Source organism: Lolium perenne, chromosome 4 (assembly GCF_019359855.2).
Source record: "Lolium perenne isolate Kyuss_39 chromosome 4, Kyuss_2.0, whole genome shotgun sequence".
Classification (NCBI taxonomy): Eukaryota; Viridiplantae; Streptophyta; class Magnoliopsida; order Poales; family Poaceae; genus Lolium; species Lolium perenne.
This window is the reverse complement of record NC_067247.2, coordinates 1,491,946-1,501,812: the sequence shown is the minus strand read 5'-3', so window position 1 is coordinate 1,501,812 and position 9,867 is coordinate 1,491,946.

The window sequence follows — 9,867 nt, the reverse complement described above, 5'->3', positions numbered from 1 at the left end:
TTGAGGATAATTCTTCGGGTCCTCCTTAAATAAAATTTTGTCGGGTTCTCTTTTGAAGAAAATTTTATCGGGTTCTCTCACGATTTTATCGGGTTCCTCCCTGAAGAAAATTTCGTCGGGTGCTCTTTTGATTTCATCGGGTTCCTCCCTGAAGAAGATTTTGTCGGGTGCGCGGTCAGCGCTCCCGATGGAAGTAGCCCCCGAGGCTATGGTCGGGTGCGCGCATCCGGACATAGGCTCAAGAACTTGTATAATTTGCTTTCTCCTGCACAAATAAACAAATTTTTTTCTATCTTTTCCTTGACTCTCTTTTTCGCATGCGGTGTCAGATACTTAGATTCGATGATATGTATATGCCGCGCAGCCCCCGAGTGTCGGGTGCGGCGAAAGTAAATGATAATCAACTTTGTGCAAAAATAAAAGAACACTTAGCTTTTTGGACACGACGAAGTCGATGCATGATGAAGTCTTCGAGTGTAGATAAGAAATCTAGCCAAAGTAGAAACCATAAAATAATGAAAGTAGATGTCGCCAAATTATTGATGGAGAAATAGCCGAGCCCCCAAGCGCTACTGAGGTGATATCATGATTGTTTCTTAGATGTTGTGTCGCAGTTGCGACCCGAGGCGAAGTCATGGTCGAGCCCCCGAGTGTTTAACCATGATGTCGAAAGAAGTTGACGGAGTTGCGACGTCATATAAGGTGACACCATTTAAGATGAAGCCATAGACAATAATATATGAAGATGAACCCCGGATAAAGTTTTTGAGATGAATCCATATTGATGATTAGGCCATTAAATATAGAACATATATTGAAGATAAATCCATCGATATTATAGAGGATGAATCCATTGACCCGAAGAATCCAGTAATAACCATATAAGATGAATCCGCTGATATCATAGAAGATGAATCCATTGATCCGAAGAAAATAGTTCCAGTAATAATTATAGAAGATTAATCCATTGAACCGAAGAATCCAGTAATATAGAAGATGAATCCGCCGAAGAAAATAAATCCAGTAATAATCCTCGATGATAAATCCAGTGACCCGAAACACCTCGGTAATGTTGTATAAGAGTAAACCAGTAATATTCATATAGATGAATCTTATAAGATGAATCCGATGAAAAAGAATCCAATAAGCCGAAGAAGATGAATCCATTGATCCGAAGAAAATAACTCCATTGAGCCGAAAATAAATCCACTTAGCCGAAGTAGATACATCCAGAGACGAAGAAAAGAATTTTACCAAGTAATCGAGTGTATTTGTGGTAACAAAGTAATGACAAAGCCCCCAGTGTTGAGTGTATTTGCTGTAATATTGTAATGGCAAAGCCCCCGAGTATTTGGGTATGGCGAAAGTAAATAATAATTGACTATTGGAAGATGAACACTTAGCTTTATTGTTGGATGCGGCGAGGTCGAGGTGGAAGTAGGTCGTCCGGAAGATGGAGTCGACGAAGCGGATGTACTTGATGCAGCGGAGCCGTGTGACGTTTAGCCAAAAATATTTGATACTGTGGAAGTAGTCGGCATGGAGGAGAGAATCGTCGAGTTCGCGGTGGCGAGCCCCCGAGCATGCGACTGTACGCGGCAAAGTCGTCGAAACTTGTTCCGATCTGTAGTTATATTATGACGCAAAAAACGGTGCGCAAATGATAGTACAAGTTGAAGAAAATATTTGGCAAAATAAATTTTGCGTGCAAAAATTTTCAAAGCAAATATTTATCTATATTTTCTACACAGTGAATTTTCTTGCGAGAGATCAGATCATGTGTTGTTTGCCTTTGTTATATAAATAGTTGTCCAATCAAAGACCGGATACTACAAACTGGAAATATGTGTAAGAAACAACAATAGAAGTACTTAGCTTTTGTTTTCCGCAGAGAACACAACGATCGGATCTTTGAGCTCATGGAGCATCGGCTGGTCCAAAATACTAGTTTCACGGACTTGACTTGCCCATCTTCTTGCAACTGATTAAATCAGCCATGATCATTGTACAGCTGCGTGAACACTCGGGACCTGGACGGACCGTAGCTCTATTCTTTTTGTTCCGTGATACTTCAAACGAAAACAACACGATGCCAAACCATAAACTGTCCCTGGTCGGTGTGCTCTGTACGGATGTCTCCATCCCGTGGACGCTTCTTCGAGTAGATGACTTCGTAAACTGGAGCCAAATAGATTAGCGCGGCGGGTACGGGCAGATGTGATCCCATGATCCAATCGCGAAATTTCTTAACGCGCCGCTGCCGAGTAGCTAGATGCGATCTCGTGGTTGAACACGATGTTAGATCCCGCCCGGATAAAGAAATCCACTCGTCGCGATTTCCTACAGACGGCGCCAATTCCACTCGTCGCGATGATAAAAAGACGGCGCCATCAACATCGGCGTCGAGGAAAAAGCTGCCGGGCGGGCGGAGCCTTCGGCTCCTCCCGTCCTTGAAAAGAAGACAACTTCCGCGCCGGAAGGTTCCAACCCGGGTGACGCACCTAGCGCTCCCCCTTCTCCACGAACCATCCTAATGCCACCGCCAGACGCTCCTCGCATCAAGCCCTCCGGGGCTGCTCCAACTGCGTCGCCGTCCAAGATCTCCAAGATTATCAAGGGGAAGGCGAGGGCCTCCAGCGCCCCTTCCGGCGGCCAGCAGCCCCTGGTGCTGCACGTCTCCAAGGCCGCCAGGGATACCGCCACGAAGGCCACCGGCCTGCTTGGCCGTATCACAGAGTTCCAGCGCAGGGGCCGGGACCTGGGGCATCTTCTGCCCTACGCCCAGAAGTGGAACGCCGCAGACATGACTCCGGCGACCCGCGGTTTGGGCAAGGAAGGCTGCCGGCACCTGACCCTGTTGGGGACCGGTCTTCCGAGGAGCACTTCATGCGGCTTCGCAGCGCCGTGAAGGAGCTCGACAGCGCGTGGTATGATGCCACGAACAACTTGATGGTACGCTTTACTAACTCTTTTCAATTTTCACCGGTTTCCTCGCTTCCAAATTTTTTCTATCTTTTCTTTAGTTTCATGCCGGTTTCTCTCTTGTCTATCTTCCCAGTCCCCGAGTTTTGTGGTGAGAGCGCAGCTTTTAGCACAAAACTTTAACTTAAAAACTTAGCGTGAAACCGGCACTGCCAGTCCCCGAGTTTTGGGTTAAGAACTTTGTTTTTAGGGCAAAACTTAGCTTAAAACGCGCGGAACTAGCACTGCCAGTCCCCGAGTTTTGGGTTAAGAACTTTGTTCTTAGGGCAAAACTTAGCTTAAAACGCGCGAAACTAGCACCGCCAGTCCCCGAGTTTCGGGTTAAGAACCTTGTTCGTAGCGCAAAACTTAACTAACCTCTTTTTCTTGAACAGCTCACGGCTGACGCTCGGAAGGCCCTCTTTGAGGAGCTCCTATGGGAACACCGGGACCTCGCTGAGGCACATGACAAGTGCCAAGGTAATTTTTTGTACCACCGGCATCTTTTTACCGGAAACATATTTTCCTTCTAACATTTATAATTTTTGCTTAACAGTGATCCCGGAAGCTTCCATTGAGGCTCTCAAGGAGCAGCTCGCTGCCGCCCAACGTACAATTTTTTCTCTCGCCTGTTAACTTGGTTTTCTTTTCATCTTAACCAGCACAATCTTGTTAACACCTTTTTTTTTCGGGTTACAGGGGAGAAGGACCAGCTCATCCGGCGGCATCAGGAGGAGCTGAGCGCCCAAAAGACCAGCTACCAGGAGCTCAAGTCCCAGCTCATCCAGCTGGGGCTTGATCATGCTAAGGCCCTCAAAACTGCCGAAACTGATGCAGCGGCCAAGATGAATGAATCTCTTGGAGATGCCGGCAACGCCAACTCGGTGTTGCTAGCAGAGCTGGAGGAGCTGGCCAAAGCCCAGAAGGCTGCCGAGGAGAAAGCTGCGCGGCTGGAGGAGGAGCAGAAGGAGTGCAACAGGCTGGTGTTGCAAACCGACACACTTGCCTATCGTAAGTCCTTTCCCTTTGCGCTTTCTGACTATTGCCCGCAAGCCTTTTTTCTTCCGATCGCATTTTCTTCTCGCTATCTTTCCTTCCGGTTGCATTTTCTTCCGGATTCCCTTCCTTAGCCTTTTTCTTTCCTTGCACAGGCCTCTTCCCGGACTCTCAGAAGTATGCTGTCAAGAAGGTTGACGAGCGCCGCACTGCCCAGGGCCAAGCGAATCTTGCCGTGCCATGGACCCCCTATGACCATCTGGTAGCGCTGAACGCGTGGGTGTCTCACATGCGCGCCATAGATCGCAACTTATCTGACATTCCTGATGTAGCTACCCAGCTCTTCAGGACTCTGTGGCCTGGCGAGGAGGTGCCGGATACTTTCTCCCTCATCAGCGACCGTCTCAAGGGCACCGGCAAGAGGATCCGCGAGTGGCAGTGTTCTGCTGCCCGTGCTGGAGCAGACTCTGCCCTCCGCGTTGCTTGCTCCTGGTACCCGGAGCTGAACCTGGATGCCCTCACCGGAGTGCGCGAAGGCGCGGAAACCGATCTGGACCCGATTCTCACCGCTAAGCGGCAGGATCGCGCGTACCACATCGCGGAGTACGCCGATATGCGCACCTTCATCCCTCCCCCTCCTAACGTCCAAGATTATCTCGACGAGGAGGAGGATGAAGCCGAGGAGGAGCCTCTGGGCGACGCTGGTGCTGGCGATGCCCCTCCTGAAGCCCCCGCTGCCTGATTATTTACCTGTCTGAAGATTTACCTGTGTCATGCTGTTTGGTCCTGCGTGTCTCAAAACAATGTTCTGTTAAATTCTGCCCCGGTATGCCGGGGCTTATGATGTAAAACTTTAAGTCCGCTTTTGGTTGCCGCACAACATTTTATGCCGGTAAGTTATACCGGTAGTTAATTATCTTAAGTTTGCCTTAGCATATTTGCTTCTGGTTTTGCTTTAATCTTGTATTGCAAAGATTTCCAAATTGTTTCCGCATCCAATTCGATGCATACTTGGCTCTTTTGCCTTGGCTCCACCTGCCTTCTCTGGGCGTTCTTTGGCGTATGAGCACAAGGTTCTTTCACCAAACAAGCATTTTCTTGAACTTAGAAATAACTTCGAAATTTTGCAAAAAACCGGTTTAACCGGGGTTAGTTAAATTTTCCGGATTGTTCTTTCCTGCTCTCCCTCTTCGCAGTTCATGTGCTTATCCCCTCCCGGTTTATCTTGTTTGCCATGAAGCCGGGTTGCGGACAGCAGTAGAGTCGAAGACTCCGGTAGGATTTAGCACACTACTAAACCGGAAAGAAAAAATGTTCAATAAGCAACCGGTAAACTGAAAAAATAAACAAGTTACATGCAACTTAGGTTGGGGTTGTCCCCGAGATTCATTCAAGGTTCCGACATCTTTTATTCATAGCATGTAAGGTACAAAAAAGGAACTTCTTACACCACAACTTCAAGAGTAGAAAGGACGCAACAGAGCTACGTTCCATGGACGCTTGCTCTCCTCTCCGGACCTGTCCGCCTTTCCTTTTTTCCACTCCTGTGCATCGATCAAGTAGTATGCATCATTGTGAAGCACCTTGCTTACAATGAAGGGACCTTCCCATGGTGGTAGGAGCTTATGCCGGCCTTCAGTGCGCTGCACTAGGCGTAGCACCAGATCTCCTTCCCGGAAAACTCTCGGGTTAACCTTCCGGCTATGATAGCGTCTAAGGTTTTGCTGGTAAATGGCTGTTCTTGCCAAAGCCAGCTCTCTTGCTTCTTCTAGCAAGTCCACATCATTTTCTCTGGCCTCTTTGACCTCTTGCTGAGTATAGAGCTGTACCCTTGGTGAATTATGAATGATGTCAGTTGGTATGACCGCTTCTGCTCCATAAACCATGAAGAACGGAGTGTATCCGGTAGACCGGTTTGGAGTTGTTCTTATACTCTACAGTACTGATGGTAGCTCATCGAGCCAACATCCCGGTGATTTTTCCACCGCATCAATGAGTCTTGGTTTGATACCGGAAAGTACCAAAGCGTTCATTCTTTCCACTTGGCCATTGCCTTGTGGGTGTGCCACTGAGCACAAATCCAACCGGATGTTGTTGTCCTCACAAAATCTTTTGAACTCACCTTGAGCAAAGTTGGTTCCATTGTCAGTGATGATGATGTGCGGGTATCCATACCGCAAAATGACATCTTTCAAGAATTTCACCGCTGTATGCCCATCACATTTCGCGATAGGTTTCACTTCTAGCCATTTGGTGAATTTATCCACCATAACCAAGATGTGAGTCATGCTGCTCCTTGCAGTTTTGAATGGGCCAACCATATCGAGGCACCAAACGGCAAATGGCCATGTTAATGGTATTGTTTTTAAACCGGACGCTGGGGTATGATTTTGCTTGGCGTACCTCTGGCACCCGTTGCATTTTCTTACCAAATCCTCAGCGTTTTCCAAAGCAGTGGGCCAATAAAACCCATGCCGGAATACTTTTGCTACCAGCGCCCTTGATGAAGCATGATGGCCACATTCTCCTTGGTGAATCTCCTCAAGCATCTCTTTCCCTTCTTCCGGTTCCACACATCTTTGAAGGACACCGGTAACGCTTCTTTTGTACACCTCACCATTGATGAATGTATATGCTTTGGACCTTCTTTGTATTCTCCTTGATTCATTTTCGTCATCCGGCAAGGTGCCGTTGATCAGGAATTCCTTAATAGGTTTAACCCACGACGGTGTCTTTCGAACCAAAAACACCGGTGCATCTATCTCCATGCTATCTACCAACATCGTTTCTTCCGGTATGGGTACAGCAGTCCCCGAGCTTGCCGGAGCAGTCCCCGAGTTTACCGGTGCAGTCCCCGGGTTTCCTTCATCGATATCCATGGGTACTACATGCGATTCCGGTATGAAAATTGATTCTGATTCCGGGCTTGGTTTGATCGATGGTACTCTTAAGTGAGCTAAAGCTATTCCGGGAGGGATTTCTTGCCTGGATGAGCCCAGCTTGGACAAAGCATCCGCGGCTTCATTTTCTGCGCGCGGCACATGGTGAAACTCACACCCTTCGAAGAATCCGGCAATCTTTTGCACGTGAAACCGGTACGAGGCCATGTTGGCATCTTTCGCATCCCAATCCCCGGAACACTGCTGTACCACAAGATCTGAATCCCCATAGCAAATGATCCGGTGTGCACCGATTTCTTTTGCGACCTTAAGCCCATGGATCAAAGCTTCGTATTCAGCGACATTGTTCGATGCCCTAAAATGTACTTGCAAGACATACCGAAGATGATCTCCTTTTGGTGAGGTGAGCACCACACCAGCACCTAGACCCTCTTTGAGTTTGGATCCATCAAAGTGCATTTTCCAGTATTCTATCCTCTGATCTGGCGGTTTGTATTGCATCTCCGCCCAATCAACGAGGAAATCAGCCAAAGCCTGTGATTTTATGGCATCCCTTCTTTCGTACGCTGGTACATATGGTGATATCTGGATTGCCCATTTTGCAATCCTTCCGCTAGCGTCCTTGTTGCACATGATATCGGAGATTGGTGCTTCACTCACCACCTTCATAGGATGTTCTTCAAAGTAATGCTTGAGTTTTGTGGCGGCCATGTACACGCCATAAGTCATCTTTTGGAAATGAGGGTAGTTTTGTTTTGAGAGGGAGAGCACCTCGCTCAGGTAGTATACCGGCCTCTGGACGGTTTTTCCTTATTCTTCTCTTTCAACCACAACCACTACGCTCACAACCCGGTTTGTTGCTGCTATGTATAATAGCATCGGTTCTCTTTCTAGAGGTGAAGCTAGTATAGGTGCTGTGGCCAGCATTGTTTTCAGTTCTTTAAATGCTGCGTCTGCCTGAGGGGTCCAGACGAACGTGTCGGATTTTTTCATCAGAGCATAGAGTGGCAGAGCTTTTTCTCCCAACCTGCTCACGAACCGGCTTAGCGATGCCAAGCTACCGGTAAACTTTTGCACATCTTTTAGCTCTCGTGGGATAGTCATTCTTTCTATTGCCCGGATTTTTAGCGGATTGACTTCAATGCCCCGGCTTGACACAAGGAAACCGAGCAACTTGCCGGCAGGGACACCGAAAGTGCATTTTGCCGGATTAAGCTTCATCCGGAACCGTCTTAGGTTATCGAATGTTTGCCGGATGTCATCGATTAAGGTGTTCTTTACCTTAGTTTTTATCACAATGTCGTCTACCTAAACTTGCACATTCTTTCCGATCTGATCGAACAAGCATTTTTGCATACAGCGCTGGTACGTTGCACCAGCGTTGCGCAAACCAAAGGGCATAGTGACATAGCAATAAGCCCCATGCGGGGTAATGAACGCAGTTTTTATTTGATCTTCCTTTTTTAAGGGAATTTGGTGGAAACCGGAATATGCATCCAGGAAGGACAACAACTCACACCCAGCAGTTGAATCAATCACTTGATCGATCCGTGGCAAAGGAAAAGGGTCTCTTGGGCAAGCCTTGTTTAGGTTGGTGTAGTCAATGCACATGCGCCACACCTTTGGAGCTTTTGCCTCCAGGTTCTCATCTTTCTTCTTTTCAACCATTACCGGATTGGCCAGCCACTCTGTGTGCGTGACCTCCACAATGAATCCGGCAACGAGCAGTTTGGTCACTTCTTCTCCTATGATCTTCCTCCTATCTTCAGCGAACCGGCGCAAGGGTTGCCGCACCGGCTTGGCGTCTTTCCGGACATTCAAGGAGTGCTCAGCCAGCTCCCTCGGAACACCCACCAAGTCATCAGTTGACCAGGCAAAGATATTCCGATTCTCACGGAGGAAGCTGACGAGCGCGCTTTCCTATGCTTGATCGAGTCCGGCACCGATGCGAACGGTGCGCTCTGGGTAAGCCGGATCCAGCACAATGTCCTTTGTCTCATTTGTCGCCTTGAATGCCGGTGAGCCCAAGTTTCCACTCATTGGTGCTAAACTCAACTGTGAGGACTGAGCCAGCGCAACCACGGTTTGCATCCTTTTCTTTTCCTCCGCGATCACCAGCAATTCCGCTAGGTTTGATCCGGCAGATGCAGTTTCCAGTGAGACTTTGTAGTTCCCCACCACAGTCAAGGGTCCACGAGGTGCCGCCATCTTCATCTTGAGGTAAGCCGTATGAGTGGTAGCCATGAAAGCTGCCAATGCTGGTCTTCCCAGCAACGCATGGTAAGGACTGTCTAGGTCCACCACCTCAAACTCAACATTCTCAACCCGGCAATTGTCACGTCCTCCAAATGCTACGTCCACCCGAACTTTTCCTACCGGAGCACAGGACAAGCCCGGAACGATCCCGTGGAACATTGTACGCGTGGGCTGAAGCATGTTTTCTGTTATGCCCAGCGTATGCATGGTGTGCTTGTACATGATGTTTATGCTGCTGCCGTTGTCTATCAGCACCTTGCTGAACTTTACTCGAGTTTGCGGCCCTTTCATGATTGGATCCACAACAAGAGCGTATCCACCCGGATTTGGCATGATTTTGGGGTGATCCTTAAATGACCAAGTAATTTCCTGATCTGACCACAGCATGTATCTGGGAACTGCTGGCATCACGGCGTTGACCTCCATGGAGCGGCGGTGCACACTTTGCCTGTCTGTTGGCTCAGTGACAAAGACAACACAGCACATATGCGGGCCCTCGTAAACATTCCGGCCTAAAGGTGCCGGTGGAGGTGGTTGATCATCGTTTTGCTCCACCCGGTTAACTTGCTAGTACTGCTGCCTATTTGGCTGATGTTGTACCGGTAAAGCGTTTGCTCCGGTGAGTGGTGGTGGTGGTGGTAGTTGTTGTTGACGCAGCATATCTTGCGATGGTGGCAACACTGTTGAGCACCCTTGTGCCTGCGCGTCCTTTACCGCTCCCTTTTGCATCAAGTACTTGGTCCAAGAACAATCC